The sequence below is a fragment of the Budorcas taxicolor genome, chromosome 2 (genome assembly GCF_023091745.1).
Source record: "Budorcas taxicolor isolate Tak-1 chromosome 2, Takin1.1, whole genome shotgun sequence".
NCBI classification, from domain to species: Eukaryota; Metazoa; Chordata; class Mammalia; order Artiodactyla; family Bovidae; genus Budorcas; species Budorcas taxicolor.
The window spans coordinates 71,369,258-71,389,405 of record NC_068911.1 but is presented as its reverse complement, the minus strand read 5'-3'; positions in this window follow the sequence as shown (position 1 = coordinate 71,389,405).

Sequence of the window (20,148 nt, the reverse complement as noted above, 5' to 3'; positions counted from 1 at the left end):
GGGCAGGAGGAGGAGGAGGGGATGACGGAGGATGAGATGGCTGGATGGCATCACTGACTCGATGGATGTGAATCTGAGTGAACTCTGGGAGTTGGTGATGGACAGGGAGGCCTGGTGTGCTGCGATTCATGGGGTCGCAAAGAGTCGGACACGACTGAGCTACTGAACTGAACTGAACTGAAGGAGATCTCGGGTCCATCTACTCCTCTTGACCTCTAGGGCAACCATCTGTCTAAGCTTCTGTCATCTCTTACCTCAACGACAGCATATTTACTCTGTGCCTTCGATGGTTTCTCCTCACTGCAGTCAGATTGCTCAAAATTAAAGTCTGATCTCGCTGCTTTTCTCCCCACTTCCACTTCCCCAAACTCTTCAGTGTGTTCCCATTGCCCTTTGACTAAGATTAAAATACATGACATAAACCACATTGTCCCAGCACACTTCACAAACCTTCATTTTAGGCTACTGTCTTCATTTTGCCATCCGAGGACCTTTGCCCATGCTTCTCCCTAGAACGTTCCCATTTTACCTGCTTGTCTAGTTTCTTCATCCTACAGACTCAACCCCTTCTCGGACAAGCCCATACAATTCCAAATTCCTACCGCCATCTCTTCATTCCAACGACATTCCCATCTTATACATTCTTACCACAGTCTGTAATTTACTTCAAGGAGCTTATAACACTCTGTAATTATGTATTTGTGTGACAGGTAAGTTAGGTAATATTGGCCTTTCTTATCAAAATTTAAAAGTTTCATGAAATCAGGACCCACGTTGGTTTGCTTACCTTCCTATTCCTTTGACTAGCAGAGTGCTGGCATATAGACCAGTGTTCAGTAAATATGTGTTGAATAAATGCAGAAATTAGCCTGTGTTAATCCTTCCAAGGTGCAGTCTAGCACTTAAGATCAAGCTTGCCAGCTGCATTACATGTGCTGTCAGTGTGTCTTTTCAGACAAAATCCTGTAACTTCCTCAAGCCTTTGAGTATTTCTGCAAGGGGCTCCCTAATGCTGGTTTGTTGCCATAGAGATTTCTCATGACCTGTTGGTCCAGAGACACTGTGAAGGAGCCTGTGTCTAAGTTGAGACTTAGGGTTCAGTGGTCACAGAAAAAGGGGGCATCAGACCTCATTTTGTCCATTTTTCTGCCTGTAGGCAGGGCATGTCTACGTCATCCAGGCTGAAGAGAATCCCTTTCTATTTAAAATCTCCCCAGAAACTCTAAAACTTCTGTGGGAAACCCAGCCCAACATTTAATGAGGGAAATTTCCAGGAGCGTCTAAGAAAAATTATCAGTTTCAGCGCTTCTCCATTCTATTAATCCCCAAAATTCTCAAGAACACAAAATATCTCAGTCTCATCAGTGTGGAGGGAAGAGCTAAACATATTCAAAATGAAAAGTTTTTTTTAATATTTATGAATTATTTGTGACAACTTAATCTACACCACTGTTTATAAAGATAATACTGGCCAACAGTTTCACAAGTTTTTGCGTGTTGAAAAATAAGACAATTCTGCTGATACACTGTTGGCATTCTTCAACTCTGTGATTCACTTCTTTTTTAAAAAAATATAAATTTATTTATTTTAATTGGAGGCTAATTACTTTACAGTATTGTATTGGTTTTGCCATACATCAACATGATTCACTTCTTAAAACAAAATATGAGTAAATCCATTCTTCTATATGAGGCATTAAAATTACTAGGGTTCTAACGAAGCTAGTGGAGGTGGTGGAATTCCAGTTGAACTCTTTCAAATCCTGAAAGATGATGCTGCGAAAGTGCTGCACTCAATATGCCAGCAAATTTGGAAAACTCAGCAGTGGCCACAGGACTGGAAAAGGTCAGTTTTCATTCCAATTCCAAAAAAAGGCAATGACAAAGAATGCTCAAACTACCGCACAATTGCACTCATCTCACATGCTAGTAAAGGAATGCTCAAAATTCTCCAAGCCAGGCTTCAGCAATACGAGAACCGTGAACTTCCTGATGTTCAAGCTGGTTTTAGAAAAGGCAGAGGAACCAGAGATCAGATTGCCAACATCTGCTGGATCATGGAAAAAGCAAGAGAGTTCCAGAAAAACATCTATTTCTGCTTTATTGACTATGCCAAAGCCTTTGACTGTGTGGATCACAATAAACTGTGGAAAATTCTTCAAGAGATGGGAATACCAGACCACCTGACCTGCCTCTTGAGAAATCTGTATGCAGGTCAGGAAGCAACAGGTAGAATTGGACATGGAACAACAGACTGGCTCCAAATAGGAAAAGGAGTACGTCAAGGCTATATATTGTCACCCTGCTTATTTAACTTATATGCAGAGTACATCATGAGGAACACTGGACTGGAAGAAGCACAAGCTGGAATCAAGATTGCCGGGAGAAATATCAATAACCTCAGATAAGCAGATGACACCACCCTTATGGCAGAAAGTGAAGAGGAACTAAAAAGCCTCTTGATGAAAGTGAAAGCAGAGAGTGAAAAAGTTGCCCTAAAGCTCAACATTCAGAAAATGAAGATCATGGCATCCGGTCCCATCACTTCATGGGAAATAGATGGGGAAACAGTGGAAACAGTGTCAGACTTTATTTTTGGGGCTCCAAAATCACTGCAGATGGTGATTGCAGCCATGAAATTAAAAGAGGATTACTCCTTGAAAGAAAAGTTATGACCAACCTAGATAGCATATTCAAAAGCAGGGACATTACTTTGCCGACTAAGGTCCCTCTAGTCAAGGCTATGGTTTTTCCTGTGGTCATGTATGGATGTGAGAGTTGGACTGTGAAGAAGGCTGAGTGCCTAAGAATTGATGCTTGTGAACTGTGGTGTTGGAGAAGACTCTTGAGAGTCCCTTGGACTGCAAGGAGATCCAACCAGTCCATTCTGAAGAGATCAACCCTGGGATTTCTTTGGAAGGAATGATGCTAAAGCTGAAACTCCAGTACTTTGGCCACCTCATGCGAAGAGCTGACTCACTGGAAAAGACTCTGATGCTGGGAGGGATTTGGGGCAGGAGGAGAAGGGGACGACAGAGGATGAGATGGCTGGATGGCATCACTGACTCAATGGACGTGAGTCTGAGTGAACTCCGGGAGTTGGTGTTGGACAGGGAGGCCTGGTGTGCTGCGATTCCTGGGGTCGCAAAGAGTTGGACACAACTGAGCGACTGAACTGAACTGAACTGAATGCAGATTCTGGTTTAACAAGCTTTCTAAGCTCATTTTGCACATAGCATCTGCCCAGGAAAGAGCCAGATCACAGCTCTTGCCTCATTCGTCCCTGGAAATAAATAGTGCCCTAGTCTGAAACAGGTCTTGCAAAGCAACGCAGCATCCTGTCACACTGTATACCAGCAACTGCCCTGAACAGTTTCATTTCAGCTCCTTTTGAGAAACTGGAGATGGAAAGCAATCTCTATAGCTGCACAGCATAAGCTCTGACCAAACCCAACCAGTCAAACACCTAAGTTAAATATTTACTCTCAATCCTCTAGGTCGGTTTTTCCCTCTGATTTATGGTGACTAGAACTTAAGCATGATGCCACCCAACTAATGATGGTAACTTGGATCAAGTAATCCAAGCAACCTGGGTTCCCACTGGTATAATAAAGATATAATAATGGTTATTTAACCCTGAGTGCATGTCAGGTTCTTAAAGCATTTGTACTTTGCATGAATGATTTTACCTAACCCTAACCATCTGGATTCCGCCTTACCTGGTTTGCTTCCCTGGTGGCTTAGATGGTAAAGAATCCACCTGCAATGTGGGAGACCTGGGTTTAATCCATGGGTTGGGAAGATCCCCTGGAGGAGTGCATGGCAACCCATTTCAGTATTCTTGCCTGGAGAATCCCCATGGACAGAGGAGCCTGGTGGGCTATGGTCCATGAAGTCTCAAAGAGTTGGATATGATTGAGCGACTAAGCACACAACCGTCTCTTAGATACAGGTTTTTGGTGGGTTGGGTTTTTTTTTTTTTTTTTTTTTTTTGCTTTTCATTTGTTTTTAATGTGGTAAGAACACAACATAAAATCCCGCCTCTTAACAAATGAAGTATACAATACAATATTGTAAACTTAGGCATGATGTTATACAACAGATCTCAGGAGCTCAATCATCTTGCATAAATGAAATTTTATACCAGTTGAAGAACAGCTTCCCATTGCCCAATCCCCTCAGTCCCTGGCAACCCCCATTCTACTCCTGGCTTCTATGAGTTTGACTATTTTATACACCTCATCTAAGTATTAACATGCAATATCTGTCCTTCTGTGACTGGCTTATTTCACTTAGAGTAATGTCTTTTAAGTTCATCCAAGTTGAGGCATATAGAATTCTCTTCTTTTTTAATGCTGAATAATATTGTACTGTGTGTATATACCACATTTTCTTTAATCCATTCATCTATAGGTGAATATTTCATTTGTTTCTCCACATTTTGGCTATTTTAAACAGTGTTACAATAAACATGGAAGCACAAATATCTCTTCATGATTCTGATTTCACTCCTTTTGGATTAAATGCCCAGAAGCGGGACTGCTGGATCATGTTTAATTTTTTGAGGAAACTTCATAGTGTTTTCCAAAGCAACTGTACCATATTACATTCCCATCAACAACGCTTAAGCATTTCAGTTTCTCTACATCCTCACCAACACATCTTTTGCCTTCTTGACAACAGCCACCCTAACAGGTGTAAGGTGATACTTCATTATGGTTTTAATTCACCTTATTTGATGATTAGTGATATTAAACATCTTTTAATGTACCTGTTAGTCAATTGAATATCTTCTTCAAAGAAATGTCTATTCAAGTCTTTTGCCCATTTTTAAAATCAGGTTATTTGGTTTTTGGCTATTAGGTTGGAATAGTTCCTTATATATTTTGGAGGTATGTATTTTGGAGACAGTGAAATGAAGTCACAGAGGGGTGAACAATTTGCCCAGGTGTGGGCCAGTGTTCAAACCCAGGCAGGCTGATGCCAGAACTCATGCTCAGAACCACTGTAATTATATAGAAATTGCATCTTACAGAGTAGTTTTCTAAACTTCAGTACTGGATCTACAGAAGCAAAATCTCTATTAAATTAATCTAACATGAGTATTGCCTAGCCCATAATGACTGTGCATAGAGAAATGCATAGTTTTTAGCATATATAAATACACACCGTTTTGTTTTCCTAGATTCTATTTAAAAAATTTTCTCACTTGTGGTAAAATAACAAAAGCACTTGTACATCATTCCTCAGGTGCTTGAAATCTTCTATCTAACTGTATTTTGTTCTTTCTTTTTTGTTGTTGATTTTATTTATTGTTGTTGTTTCATATATTTATGCATAAATAATTTTCACTAATCTTAATAAAGGCCTTAGATGATCTGTCCTGACCCAAGATCAACTCTTTGAATCTCTAGGCTTTTTTTTTTTTTGACTTTTATTTGTTTATTTATTATTTTATTCTTTTTTTAAATTTTTTTTTAATTTTTACTTCATTTTACTTTACAATACTGTATTTGTTTTGCCATACATTGACATGAATCCACCACGGGTGTACATGCGAATCTCTAGGCTTTTAAGATCAGAAAAAGGAAAAAGGAATGGCAGAGTAAGACCCTGTGAAGCCTATGTTTCCCTATGGCTGTATTTTTTGCAATGCAGAGAAATAATCCTCTAAATACCACTTGGGGGTAATGGGGTGGACAGTGATCCTACTGATCCTAGCCACTGTGGCTGCCACTAGCCCTGGAAATACTAATGAGAGAAATGAGGGGATCTTAGCTGGGCCAATGTAGCACTTGGACCTCCTACCACTAACACACTGAAGATATTACTAGGAATGTAGCTGGACACTCCGACTTGGCTGAGCAGAACATGTAGCTTAGACTGTCTCACACAGTAATTTCCACTAACAACATTCCCAGTAGGACAAGTTTCTGCTCCAGTACCACTGAAAAATGGGAGGATCTCCACCTCCAATTACCTTGTTGACTAGCTCTAGTTAATAGAATGTTCTTCATTATTTTTGAGCCAAAAATGATCAGTGGAGAGGAGAGGGGGGAAAACGGCCACTGTTTCTACAGCCATCATGATAATAATAGTGTGTCCACTGAGCCTTTCAAATGAGTCAGGGTTCACCCAAAAGACTGTTCCTGCATTTTCTCACCTAATCTTTACAACTATTACACAACAGTCACTTTTACTGACCCATCTGACAAAAGAGGATCCTAACGTCCAAGTCACTTTTAACCCTAACAGTTCCTATATTTCCTCTTCAAAAAAAAAAAAAGAAGAAGAAGAGAGTGAGAGAGAAAAATTAACAGTGGACTTTAATCCCAAAATGTTTTCTTCAAGTTTTTTTCTGGAACTCTATAGCCATCCTAAATGAAAAGTGCTGAAGTTCTGAGTACAGAAAGCATAAGGCTGCCTCCTGGCCAGTGAACCCCCTGGCTCCTTCCCCATGTTCTTGAACCCTTGAGGGAAATGCAAGCTCTTCTCATTTTCCTACTTACTCTCTACCACTGCTGCTAATACCCTTCTAAGATGTTTGGGGCTGGTGCACTGAGACGACTCAGAGGGATGGTACGGGGAGAGCAGTTGGAGGGGGTTCAGGATTCACACTGTATACCAGCAACTGTATACACGTGAATACCTGTGGCGGATTCATGCTGATGTATGGCAAAACCAATACAATATTGTAAAGTAATTAGCTTCCAATTAAAATAAATAAATTTATATTAAAAAATAAAAAAGAAATTCAAAAAGAAATTCTGCTTTGTTTTCATAAGCAGAAATACAATTATCTCCACACTTTACAAATTCCAGTGCTCATTCTGGATATAAGGGAGTCTGGTCAGAAAACTCTCTAAGGGACTTCTCTGGTGGTCCATTGGTTAAGAATTCCGGAGTAGGGAATGCAGGTTTGACCCCGGGTTAAGGAACTAAGATCACATGTGCCTTGTACCATGGCTGGATAAGCCTGTGCACCTCAATGGAGAGCCTGTGTGCTTCAAGGAAGATCAAGTGGAAAAAAGGACAAACACTCTCCAAACACTCAAGTCTTCTTCATGCCCCCTCCCTCCACTGGCATGCCTTCCCTTCTAAAGGGAACAGAATCTGACCCAAGTTCTGCCCGAGAGAGAAGCGCTTTTACCATCAACTTAGATGAAGGGATTCATCAGCCTACCGGAGGAAAACCATAGAACAGAATCTGGGTCTAGAATGTGTCTGTGAGTTTTAACCACAGACTAGCAAGACAAGCCGATAAAGAGGAGGAAGCAGAGCCTCCCTGTGGTTCCAATAAAGCAAGCACAGGACTCAGAGCCACGTTGTGGAAGTGACTGGGGCGTTTCATGTAACATCAGCTCAAAGTGAGGCAACAGTGTGACGTAATGATGTAATGATGTAAAAGCCCTCCTCCACCGTCCCTCACAAGGAAGAAAAACGTAAATGATGTTTCAATCTTGGTTTAAGCTTTAAATTTACAACATAGAGAGTAAAGTTGATAATGGCTGTGTCTCCTCCCAACTGCTCAGAGCGCTAGTAAAATTGAGCCTGCACTGACCTGAACCCCACTCTTGTGTGGCCACAGATAATCTGAAGAGGGGGGCCGGGAAATCGAGTAGGAGTGGGAGCAGAGCTGAAAACTCTCGTGTTGTTTACTTGGAAGGAGAGCCTGAGGGAAGACAACCCACCTGAAGGAGTCTCCCTGTGAAACAAGAATTAAACTCATTTCCAGATGACAAAGAGAAAGGTCCAGGGTCATGGGTGAAAGTCACATGAAATTCAAGTTCAGCGTCATATAAGGAGGTGTTTTTTTGCCAGTAAAAGCTTGCCTGAAGCTAAGCACAGCAGGTGGGTGAGCACAGGAAGCACAGCCCGTGCCGGGGAAATGCTGGAGCAGGGGTTCAAGTAACAGGGGGTCGGGGTGGCTGACTTGGTTGACGTTTGCAGACTCGCAAACCTAAGAATCTGTGACTGGGGCAAGGGGCTTTCCTCAGATATAGCATATACCAGTAAAGACAGCAAAGAATTCCCAGTCTCCAAAGCCTGAGGAAGCCATAGGCCAAATGTCTCTCACCCAGCTTCTCACAAGGTCTGGAGTACTATTTCTTCAAGCCTTGAAAGCTGTCTTAGCCTCCAACAAGGGGAAAGAAGGGGGGTCGTGCTCAAAGAGGCGCTCACAGACCTCAAGATGAACTGCTGCTGAACTTCATACCATGCCCAGAGCCCGGAAGGATTCTTCGAGGTTCCAAGGAGCTTGAAATGTCCATGTTTTTGAATAGTTCAAATACTCTACTTTCAGGAAGAGATGGAAAGAGAGGGAGAGCTAAGCTATAGTAGGAAAATCAAAAGAAGGAGGGACATTCCCTATGGAATATATATTTATCTAGTAACTTTTTAATTGAAGTATAGTTGATTTACAATGTTGTATTGGTTTCTGCTGCGCAACAGTGATTTGAGATACATATATATATTTTTAGTATTATTTTCCTTATAGCTTATCATAGGATAGGGAATATAATTTTATGTATACAGTAGGACATTGTTGCTTATTTGTTCTTCATATAATAGCTCACATCTGGTAAGCCCAACCTCCCAATCCATCTCTCCCCTAACTCCCCCACCCCACCTTAGCAACCAGAAGTGTGTGCAATTATCCAAAACATGGACTTGCTTTTTATCAATGGATGAAGTTTAAATAAATTAAAGCATTCAGTGTGTATAGTAGAAACCTAGTTTTCTTCCCACCAGGCCTCTAGTGCCTAGCTAGTAGCTTCTCACAAGGCCTTCCCGAGATGTGTAAATAACTACGGACATAGAGTCCTCCCTGCACCCATTTTTACACAATGGTAGCAGTGCTGGACTCTACACACTTTCCTCCACAACACATTCAAACATTAATGAACAGGAGTGTAGAAGTCTTTAAAACAAGCTTTCAGTTTGCTGTGTAAATCTGACCCAGGCTTAGGCAACAGGCAGCTGTGAAGTCAGCATTTCATTTCCTCAGCCTTAAATCAACACATGAATTCATTAAATCTTACTGTTTCATTAATACATCTTAAAGTTTGTATTCCCTACAGCCTGGTTTCCTCTCTAATTTAGTTGCAGCAGTGCTCTTTATCTTGAATGAAATAAGAAAGGAGATAATAGTGTTAGTTGTAAATAGTTCTTAAGAACGCTGCTTACCAACATGAGCAGTTCCAAGTGGAATCACCAACACATTAATAAATGGTGCTGAAGGTAAAGTGCTCCTCTACCAGAGGCTAATTAACTCTTTAAGGAAACAAGTTTGAAAACAATACATTCTCTTGGGGGATATCTAATTCCTCAATAGTGTTTGATACACTGAGAGTTCGTTCCATTTCAGCAACAGCCAAGGGTTCTAAGGTTAGACACTGACTGAATCCTTCCTTTTCTTCTTTTTTTCTTACAGTGAGGTCATTAGAGTGGGCCCTCATCCAGTATGGCTGATATCCTTATAAATAGGGAAGGTTGGACACAGACCCACACATAGAGAGAGAAAACAACATAACGTGAAAAGACTCAGGGAGAAGGGCATCTGTAAGCCAAGGGGTGGAGCCTGGAACAGATCCTTCCCTCACGGCCTTTAGAAGGAGGCAACCCTGACTCCTGGCCTCTAGAACTCCTGGAAAGACAATACATTTCTGTTGTCTAAGCCATCCAATAGAGCTCACAGTCAGTGCTTAGTCACTCAGTCACATCTAATTCCTTGCAACCCATAGACTGTAGCCTGCCAGGCTCCTCTGTCCATGGAATTCTCCAGGCAAAAATACTGGAGTGGGCTGCCGTTCCCTTCTCCAGCGGATCTTCCTGGCCCAGGGATTGAACCCCGTCTCTCGCATTTGCAGGCGGATTACTTAGCACTGTGCCAAAGCTACCACCATGGGCTACTTTATTCCAGAACCATGGGATATTCTCAACATGGCACTGGTTTGGCAGAATCTTGGGGTGAAAGTAATATGTAGGCGCTCACCTGGTCCACCTTCTTCCCTTTAAGCATCTTTCCCAAGGGAGTACCTTTACAAAACTGTCATAAACCTGTTCAGAAGTGCTTCACAACTGGTTGAGAACAAGGACTCTTGGATCAAGCTGCTGGAGTTAAAACTAAGCTCCAGCCTTCACACTAGATTCACCCTGAGCAGGAACACAATTTCTCAACCTTTAATTCCTCACCTATAGACTGTCCCTCAGATGGTTATAAGAATTAGTGAATGCATATCAAAGATTAGCACAATCCTCAATAAATGTCAGTGATTGTGATTGTTCATTCTGTTCATTTGAAATCTTCTCAAATCAGCCTTGGTTTATGGCAGAACTTACTGTAGGTCAGCCCCCCTCTCAGCCTGTTTGGATCACTGGCCAAAGGCAAGATCAGTGACTTTTGTTCTCCCCAGTTGTTTAAGTTAAGTGTAATAAAAAGGGATTGAAACTACAGCAGAGCCCTCAGAGTAATGAAAGGGGAAAGAAATAAGACATGAGAAAACACACACACACACACACAATATCCATCAGCCACTGTTTTCCCAGCACACACCCCATGGAGGGTCCCCGCCAAGGTGCTGGGACTCTAGAGGAAGGCAGTCCAAGGTGCAGGATGGACCTGGCAAAGCTTCAGTTACTAGAAGAGTGTTGCAACAGAGAGAGCAGAGCTTCTAGGCCCTTCAGATCTCTGATCTATTGTCTAAGTTCAAAGAAAAGGGAACAGATGCCCTGAAAGATGAGAAGACTTGAGAAACATTTTCTGTCAGAGCAACCACAGAATGAGGCTCCGATAAGAAATAGGCTGCTTCTCCTGTGAGAAAGATGGGACACCCCAAAGCAGGACTCAATAGAAATCTAAGATCCCTGACTCCAGAAGAGTTGCAGAAACAAGATAGCGATGATAATATTGACGATGATGATGACATCCGTAATGCTGGTACCATATATTGAGCAGCTACTCCACTCACAGCAAGCACTGTTTGCTATGCAAAACTACCTCGTTCATTTCTCACACAACCACCTTGCAAGGTGGTTACAAAGAAGATGAGAGCTCAGAAAAGGATTCTCAACTTAGGCAGCACCTAGAGCAGCTGGGTAGCGGTGAGGACCATCAGCTTGTATGTAGGACGCCTCTTAGAGGCAGGCCCCAGCAACAGATGCTGCCAAAGGCCCTTCTCGCTCAAGGAGCATATATTTTTAAATTATCCAAGCCACAGCACTAAATTATATCTCTTACCAGTGAAATCAATCTACTTGGTCTTCCATACAGAGCTTTGAACTGTGAAAATCATATCAGAAACAACCACCACATTCATCTTGGAAGAATGGGCTCTCAGACAAAATCTTCAGTGGCATTTGGATCTGGTGTTGATTGCTTCTGCGCTATCAGAAAATTGCTGAAATCATCGCTTTTCTCCTGGGTAACATAACACCATTTCCTCTTGTACTTTTCTAATACAGTGTAATGAAATGCAATGGAAACCACAGGAAATGCTGTGGTTGGTTATTGAACTTGAGCCATCATGATCAACTCCAACACTCTGACAAGGGCACTGTGGAAAAAAGTAAGGTGAATGTGGGCTATGTAACATGATCAGGAGGTCCTGTCTGTTTTTAAGGGACAAGAGAAACATCATTTAGGGGACATGACTTAAAAGTCTTGGTTACAAATATCCATTTAAACCCAAACTAAGTACAAACCAAGGGGACCCCACTTGGGACACCCTCCCAGAAGACTTATGCTAGACAGAGGGTATATGAGGGGGTGCCTGCACTTGGCGTATTTCCTAGTAAGCATTGTATTGGCTCCAGTTTAGGTGACAAGCGTTTTCTGAGCATATTCTGGTTTCAGAGCCAAGTTGGGAGCTGGCAGAATGTCCCGTTGCAGAAATACAGACCCCTCTCTGTATTTCATCCCTTGTTGTTGTTCAGTTACTAAGTCATGTTTGACTCTTTGTGACCCCAGGGACTAGCCCTTCAGGCTCCTCTATCCAGGGGATTCACCCCGCAAGAATACTGGAGTGGGTTGCCATTTCTTCCCCAGGGGATCTTCCCGTCACAGGGATCGAACCAGCATCTCTCATGTCTCCTGCATGGCAGGCAGAGTCTTTACCACTGAGCTACCTGGGAAGCCCCTAGAAGGTTAAAATAACAATTGCCCTTCCATTTCAGCAGGAAGTGAAGTAAGACCACCTGTACTTCTGTAAATTGCCAAGGAAGTTTCCAAAGATACCAGATGAACCCAAAATCAGTTAAAGGAGAAAGAAAGTGAATGAATAATAGTCCATTAAAAATAGTGGACACACTATTAAACACTTTTTATGTGACTGTGGACTGTAATCCATTATCAGATATAATCTCAACATTATGATAAGTGCTATTAAGATGCCTTATTTTACAGGTAAGAACACTAGAGATTTGGGAGAGGTTGGCTCTCATGCCCAAGGACCCTACATACGCACTCACACATACATCTCTGACTGGCCCGGACAAGCAGATACTTGCATGTCTCCACGTCTGCTGCCCCTTTCCACACACATGACCAGTTTCCACAATGACCTAGTCATGCGTTCTACTTAATCCTCATTCAAGTAGTTAAGGCCACAGTCAGACAAGCTAGTCTGTGCAGTCTGTAAAGATTCCCCCTCTTACCTTGCCTATCTAGGCAATCAGTAATCTCCCTTTCTTTCCTCCACAGTGAAAACGGAAGGCAGAAAAGCGTTTTGTGATTAAATCCCAGCTCCTCTGTGACAGAAAAGCTGTCCCAAATGAATGACGATAGGAGGAAAACTAGAAGCGAAAAAGACTTGATATTTGTTGTGAAGATATTCTGATATTACATTAGACTGGGTCACTAGGAAGATCTATTCATGACTTCTAGTGAAGCCGGAAGAAATATATCAGCAAGACGAGAGTTTGCTGTCTGGAGGTCCTGGTGCCTCCATGATGGCCATTAATGGATTTCCTCACTGGCCAACAGGCAGGGCATGCCTGAAGGCTCAGCTGTGTCTCATAATTGTCTAAGTGCAACGGCCACATCTCAGATGGAAATGGTCGCATGAGCTACTTTAGGGTCAAATTTAAGTGAGACCGACTTTTAAATAAGGGTTTGGGAAAGAGGTTAGGGAAAGGGGAGAAGCAGGGGTGAGAGAGCCAGGGAGCAGGCGTTTTTCTTTTTTTTTAATATTTATTTACTTGGCTGTAGCAAGTGGGACCTTTGTTGCATGGGGGTGGGGGGGGGTGGTTTTAGTAGTAACACGCTAGGCCTAGTTTCCTAACTAGGGATGGAACCCAGGTCCCCTGCATGGGGAATGCAGAGTCTTAACTGCTGGACCACCAGGAATGTCTCAAGACCACTTTTTAAAATCAATTAAAGCAGCAAACCTGGTGGCTCGGGTGGTAAAGAATCTGCCTGCCATGCAGGAACCTGGGTTTGATCCCTGGGTTGGGAAGATTTCCTGGAGAAGGTGATGGCACCCCACTCTGGTACTCTTGCCTGGAAAAGCCCATGGGCGGAGGAGCCTGGTGGGCTGCAGTCCATGGGGTCATGAAGAGTCGGACACAGCTGAGCAACATCACTTTCACTTTTTACTTTCATGCATCGGAGAAGGAAATGGCAACCCACTCCAGTGTTCTTGCCTGGAGAATCCCAGGGCAGGGGAGCCTGTGGGGCTGCCGTCTATGGGGTCACACAGAGTTGGACACGACTGAAGCGACTTAGCAGCAGCAGCAGCCAATATTCTTGCCTGGAGAATTCCATGGACAGAGGAGCCTGGCAGGCTACAGTCCACGGGGTGGAAACAGTTGGACACGACTGAGCAGCTAACACACAAAGCTACAAAAAACAAAAACCCACAAACCTTTATAATATTTTTATAAAAAAATAGTATATGCATGAAGCCAGCCCACAGAGCTGTGTGTCAAGTGAATTGGACCCAGGGAGCTGTTTCAAATTTGGGATGAGGGACAGGCATGAGGCAAAGGGTGCTGGGGTTTACTGAGAGGCAGCAGGCATTTTGTTGGCACTTATTCCTATCACCATTCTGAAAGTGACTCCATCCAAAAGATTAAGTGTTTAGTCCAAGAAGTTAGGAGTTGAGCTCTAGTCTCTTTAATTCCCAAAGTTGATGTCATTCCACTGCGCAGACCTGGTCCCCTCATGTTGATTCTCAGTAAGGATACAGTCAGTCCTTTGTCCAAGTGGTGTGGTGCAGGACACTGTGGCTTCCCGGTCAGGCGACTGGACAAGCCACTTATTGCAGCCAGCCCCATCCCTGCCTCTACTCCCCGCAACAGCTCTGGCCCCAGGAAACAAATGGAGGCACATTGAGATTCCGCTCCTGACTCCTCACACCTGTGCCCCATGTTGGTCAGGAACAAAGCATGCAAGGCCAGTACTGCCATTTGGCCACCAGTGGGCGCCAGATACTCATAAAATCCCTGAGATTCCCAGAAAGGACCCTGTTTGAACTGATTGAGAAGGAATGCAATCTCTCTACCCCTGAGAAATATCACTTCCAACGGATTAAAATCTCCCGTTTCAAGACGAACTCACTTCTTCGTTTCATAGCTTTTCCTACGGAAGAATTCCTCCTTGTAGACTATCTAAATCCGATATGCTGCAGTTTTGTGCTGTGAGAACACCGTAAAAAACAGATCCCCTCTGTCGGACAGAAAAGTATCTTTCTCCCAGCCCCAATATTGCTAGCTTCTAGGATAACCCAGAAGCTTCTAGGGCTTTCCTTGTGGCTCAGATGGTAAAGAATCCACCTGCATTGTGAGAGACCTGAGTTCAATCCCTGAGTCGGGAAGATCCCCTGGAGAAGCGAAAGGCTATCCACTCCAGCATTCTTGCCTGGAGAATCCCATGGACAGAGGAGCCTGACTGGCTACAGTCCACGGGGTCACAAAGAGTCCGACATGACTGAGTGACTAACACTCCCAGGATAACCCAGAATAACACAGAAAACATCCAATGATGGTGATCAAAAACACTACAAGGCATACAGGAAAAACACCTGTCATCTCCAAAGTCCTGTGCCTCTCTGGCGCCCCCAGCTCACGTGCTTACGTGTCTTTAGGAAGAAAGGAGCGTGGACAGGTGAAGTCTGCTCCTTGGAGAAGGTGTCTTTCATTTCACCCGGGGAAGACCAGAGAACCAGCAGAGAGAAGCGGAGGGAAGGGCAGGGTGCTCTCCCTCCTTAAGCCTCTCACAGCAGCCCCAGGTGCCCCCGACGTGCTCAGGCCTTTCAGGGCTGGGCTCTTGGCAACAAGCCTTTGAAATAACCAAGTGCTGGCAACACAGGTTTGACATGAATATGCAAATCAGAATATTCAAGTCTCCCGCTTCGTGCTTTGGGATCTTTTTAAAAATCCCGCCACTAACCATGACTAACAAGAAAGAAAGAAGAAAGAGAAAGTAGTCTGACCTTCTCTTGGCCTCTCCCACTGACCTCCTTGTGCTGGAGCCAAAGCTCTTTCCAGACCAGGGAGAAAGATGGCTGGAGTCTTGACAAGAGGCCGGGACCACTGCTGTACTGAAGGCATTTGCCTCCCCTCCTCACGCAAGCTTGGGAATGCATAAACGGGCCCTGTGAGGTGCTGCCAGTCAGCCTCAATGCTCTATTGTTGTCACTCCCAAGAGGGATCGGAAGCTAAAGTCTGCTGCAAAGCCCCATCAGCGTATTAGGGGAAACCTTAACGAGTAGCGTCTGTAGACTTGCCAGGCTGCTAATTGTGCAGATCATTTCTTCACAGTCCCTCCATCCTGTCACTTTGGTCCCAGTAATGACTTGGCTCCAGTGTTTCTTCCTTTGTTTGCCTGCTCCCCAGAGATGCACCTGGAGGGGGCCCCTCCAGAGCAGGCACGTCTCTGTAACAAGATGTGACAATGAATTTGGGGAATTCTCTGGCTAAGCATAATCATAAACAAGAATCCAGCATCATTATCCACTGCTTTGCGGAGACCCAGAGTGAGTGCTAAGTTTCTCTTGCTCCTCCCTCTCTGAGGTCTGGGCTCACAGCAGGTGATGCGTGATTAACTCAGGGGCAAGTCCACCCTGCCTGTGGGGGAAGACACATTTAGATAAAGCCGGAATCGGCTGTCAAACCAAACCTAATATAAACAGCTGCATGGTGCGGAAACAACAACAAAAACTTCCATTCCTAGAAGATGAATTATACCCACGTGCAAAATTCCTGGCACTCTTTGAAAGGAATCAGAGTTTGTAGATATTTCTTTGCCTTGGTATCCTTGGGAAGCAGGGGAATTCTGCTGTAGGAGATGTAGGGCAGAGACCAGGCAAAGACTATGTTGTATCTGCTAGTGCAGAACCAGGGCTTCCCAGGTGGTGCTCCTGGTAAAGAACCCGTCCACCAATGCCGGAGACATAAGAGACATAGGTTCGATCCCTGGGTCAGGAAGATCCCCCACAGGAGAGCACGGCTATCACTCCAGTATTCTTGCCTGGAGAATCCCATGGACAGAGGAGCCTGGCGGACTACAGTCCATGGGGTCGCAAAGAGTCGGATGCGACTTTCATGCCCTTGCCTTTGGTGTGAAACGCAAACACTTGTGCACCTCCTGCTGCTGGGGCCACCGCCCCTCCGTGGAAACCTTCTCCAAGGCCTTAACACCTTTTAACATTTCTTGGGTTTTAGCTCCTTATTGAGATGGGGGCGGGTATTAGGAGTCACATTTTTTAAGGGCCGGGGGGTTGGGTGGAGGAGGCCCAGGGACTGGGAATGACCTTCCAGAGGCGGCCCAGAGCAGCACAGCAGCACTGGAGAGTCAGGATCTCCTGGCAGCCCAGTGGGCGTCTTCTGATTGAGCAGACATGCTCTTCTGCTCACTACCTTTGGCCTTTGGCCATCCCCCACCTCCAGTCAGCCATCTGAGGCCCCTTGGGGCCCTCGAGCCCTCACTGGGCAGGGACAGAAAACAGCCGTTTTCTGACCATTCCCCGTGATGAAGTGATGCCAGGTGAGTTTGGTGAAAACCACCTGCCTAGATTGGGTTTAGGAATTACCTTTTAACATCTCTTAGGCAATGTTTTTTCCCCTCTGCCTTCCTTCTTGAGGGTAATTGGAACATGCTGGCATGTTTTTTGAAGCTAATCAAATAGTTTATAATCTGTGAAAAGAACTGCAACACTGCCTGGTCAATATCTGGTGTTTGTTTCTTTGCTTCCCATCCTTTGGCAACAATTCCTAGCATTCTTGCTGAGGGCGGGGAGAGGGGATGGAGGCAGTGGGAATGATCTGGCTGCTCTTTGAGGGTGTTAGTCTTTCAGTCGTGTCTGACTCTGCACTCCATGGACTACAGCCCACCAGGCTCCTCTGTCCATGGAATTCTCCAGGCAAGAATACTGGGGTGGGTTGCCATTCCCTTCTCCAGGGGATCTTCCTGACCCAGGGATCAAACCCTGGTCTCCTGCATTGCAGATGGATTCATTACTGTCTGAGCCACCAGGGTTAAATCGGTTTGCCGCACTAACAAGGCAAGGCCGGGAACTCACTGGAAACAGTTCTATCTTATGTATTATGTTTGGCCCATTAACATTGGAGCCATCTGGCTGGCTCCTCAAACTCCTCCTCTCTCTTTCTCAGTAGGTGGGAGAAGACCCCCAAACTGAGATCCATTATAGTAAGTCCCCAAATTTCAAAAGTCATGTAATCCAGAAGTGTCTTTATACAGGTAGCTCCAGTTCTGACGGTAGCCAAGGTTATATCCAGGCAGGGTGGGTGAGGTTCTGGGTGCCAGGAGGCTGTGGGCACCCACAGCCCTGCCAGCTGCCCTGTTCCCAGCACTCCCCTTCTCTCAGGTGGCCTGCTCAGCGCTTGAATGCTGTAGAAGGATTTGTCATCTTCCCATCTACCCCCACAATGTAACATGGCCTGGTCACTGCTCGCCCAGGAGAAGACCCCTCCCACCAGCACAATCAATCTTTGAGAGCTACTTAAGAAAGGACTTCTCTTTCTGGGCTTCCTTAACACCCCTAGTGTTGCACATCTTCCTGTGGCCTTCTGTGCTCGTTTCATAAGTGTCTTTCCCAGGACATGTGGCCAGAGCGCCCTTGCGAACATGCCTGGGAGAAAATATGAACACTTTGATGGCCCGTCTCACAGTGTTCCTTGAAACTCAGCCAAGCTTTGGGCCAGCTGGCGCATGGCCGTCTCTTCAAGTGAAGTTCTTCCCCTGCTAGACCCCTAGCACGTCAAGGAGGTGAAAGCTCTTTGGCCTCCAGTTTGCAACTGGAAACCAATTGGAGACCCTCCAATTTATTCAAGAATTCAAGAATATTCTGCGCTGGAACCGACTGTCGGCCCAAGAGTCTGCTTCCATTCTGCTTGGGGGCCTGTGAGGTCTCTAGTATGCAAGCAGAACTCCCCAGTGGCCCCACCAAAATCAAGCCCTGATGTGTCTGGACTCCCGAACAGAGCACAGAACGGGTTTCTTTCTGAGACCAGTGCCATCCATCATCTGCTGGGAACTGAGAATGAATTCCTCATAGAAACAAGGTGCCAGCTGGCGGTCCAAGTCCCTCTCTAGCGAGCGAGAGCCCGCGGGCCCAAAATGTGGCTCAGCTACAGAGCTGACTGGGCTAGGCTCCGTCCTGGGGGAGAGGAGAATACAGAAAAGGGAAGGAGGACTTTCTGCTTTCCTGGCAAATTTCCTAAAACAAACTCAGCACATACTGTCTTTTGGCTCCCCGCCATTCCACCCCCTCCCCACCACTCCTCCTCCGCTCCAGCACCTAACAGCCACTCTTCCAGCATCCCAGGATTCTCGCCCTTTGAAATCCCCAACCCCCACCCCTCTGCAGGCACCAGGCAAGAACACTGGAATCTGCCACCACAATCACACGGTCCCTCTCATAGGTCTGCCATCTGCTGAGTCATCGAAGGAACCCAGCCGGTCAATTCTCGACCAAGTGCGCCTGGGCCCTCCCGTGAGTGTGCACAAGAATGCCTGGCACACGTTGTGACCTGGAAGCAGCAGGCTGGAGGGAGACATTCCCAGCAGAGCAACAGCAGCTGTGTTGCTATGAGCACTGGCTGTAACCCAGGCCGTGTGCTGTGATTGGTCAGTTATTTCAGCGCCAAGAGTGAGCCTTGGGACTACAGCCCCGCAGTGAAACAAATGCCCCTGTCCTCACGAAGCTCACATTCCTGTCGTCTCAGTTCGTTTTCATAATAACCTAGGAGCCTGCTACTATCACACTGTTTTACTCAGTTAAAAAGAAACAAAAGAATAAAACAAAAATGAAACAAGCCTGAGGTACCTGGAGATTAAATCATGCTCTGCAGGAATACGCTGGGTAAGTAAGTAAACCCGGACTCCAGGCCAGGCTTCCTGCAATGCCTGAATCCGTGTCTTCAGCACCGGGCTTGGTGGTCTGGGAACTACAGTTCCTCACCAATATAGATGGGCTCCAAAACCCCGGTTTGATGGCCCGGGCTGTTCACACTTCTGTCAGCCCCTCTTCCTTGTCTGCTGGACTCACAGACCCGTAAGGGGTCCCTCTTTTCCCACAAGCTGAGGGCTGAGGGTATTTGTGCTTAGTCACTCAGTCATGTCCGACTCTCTGCAAGCGCATGGACCGCAGCCCAGCAGGCTCCTCTGTCTGTGAGAGTCTCCGGGCAAGAGTGCTGGAGTGGGTTGCCATTTCCTCCTCCGTGGGGTCTTCCCGCCCCAGAGACTGAACCTGAGTCTCTTGCGTCTCTTGCATTGGCGGACAGACTCTACCACTAGCACCACCTGCCCTAAGGGGAGAGTAGGGGTGACTGGAAGGCTGGGAGCCCTGGCTCATATGCCAACAAGGTAGGGGTGGGGAGGCTGTCTTCATGACCACGACCTCGTGGATCTAACTAGAGGTTTTCTCAAGCCTCCTTGAAGCCGCAGGAAGCCATAATTATCAAAGGGGTAAGTCGTGTTGTAGATCACTCCATTTCCAATAAAGCGTTAGGATAATAGATTCATTCTAAAGCTGTTACCTGGCATCTGAAGGACTGGTATATTTTATGGAAAAAAAAATTAGAAAATGTAAATTTCCTTTGCAATCCAGTATGAAACATGCACAACTCACTAGTCAAAGAGCTAAAGATGCAAGTGGACACGTAGAGGGACCAAGCTCCCAGCGAGGT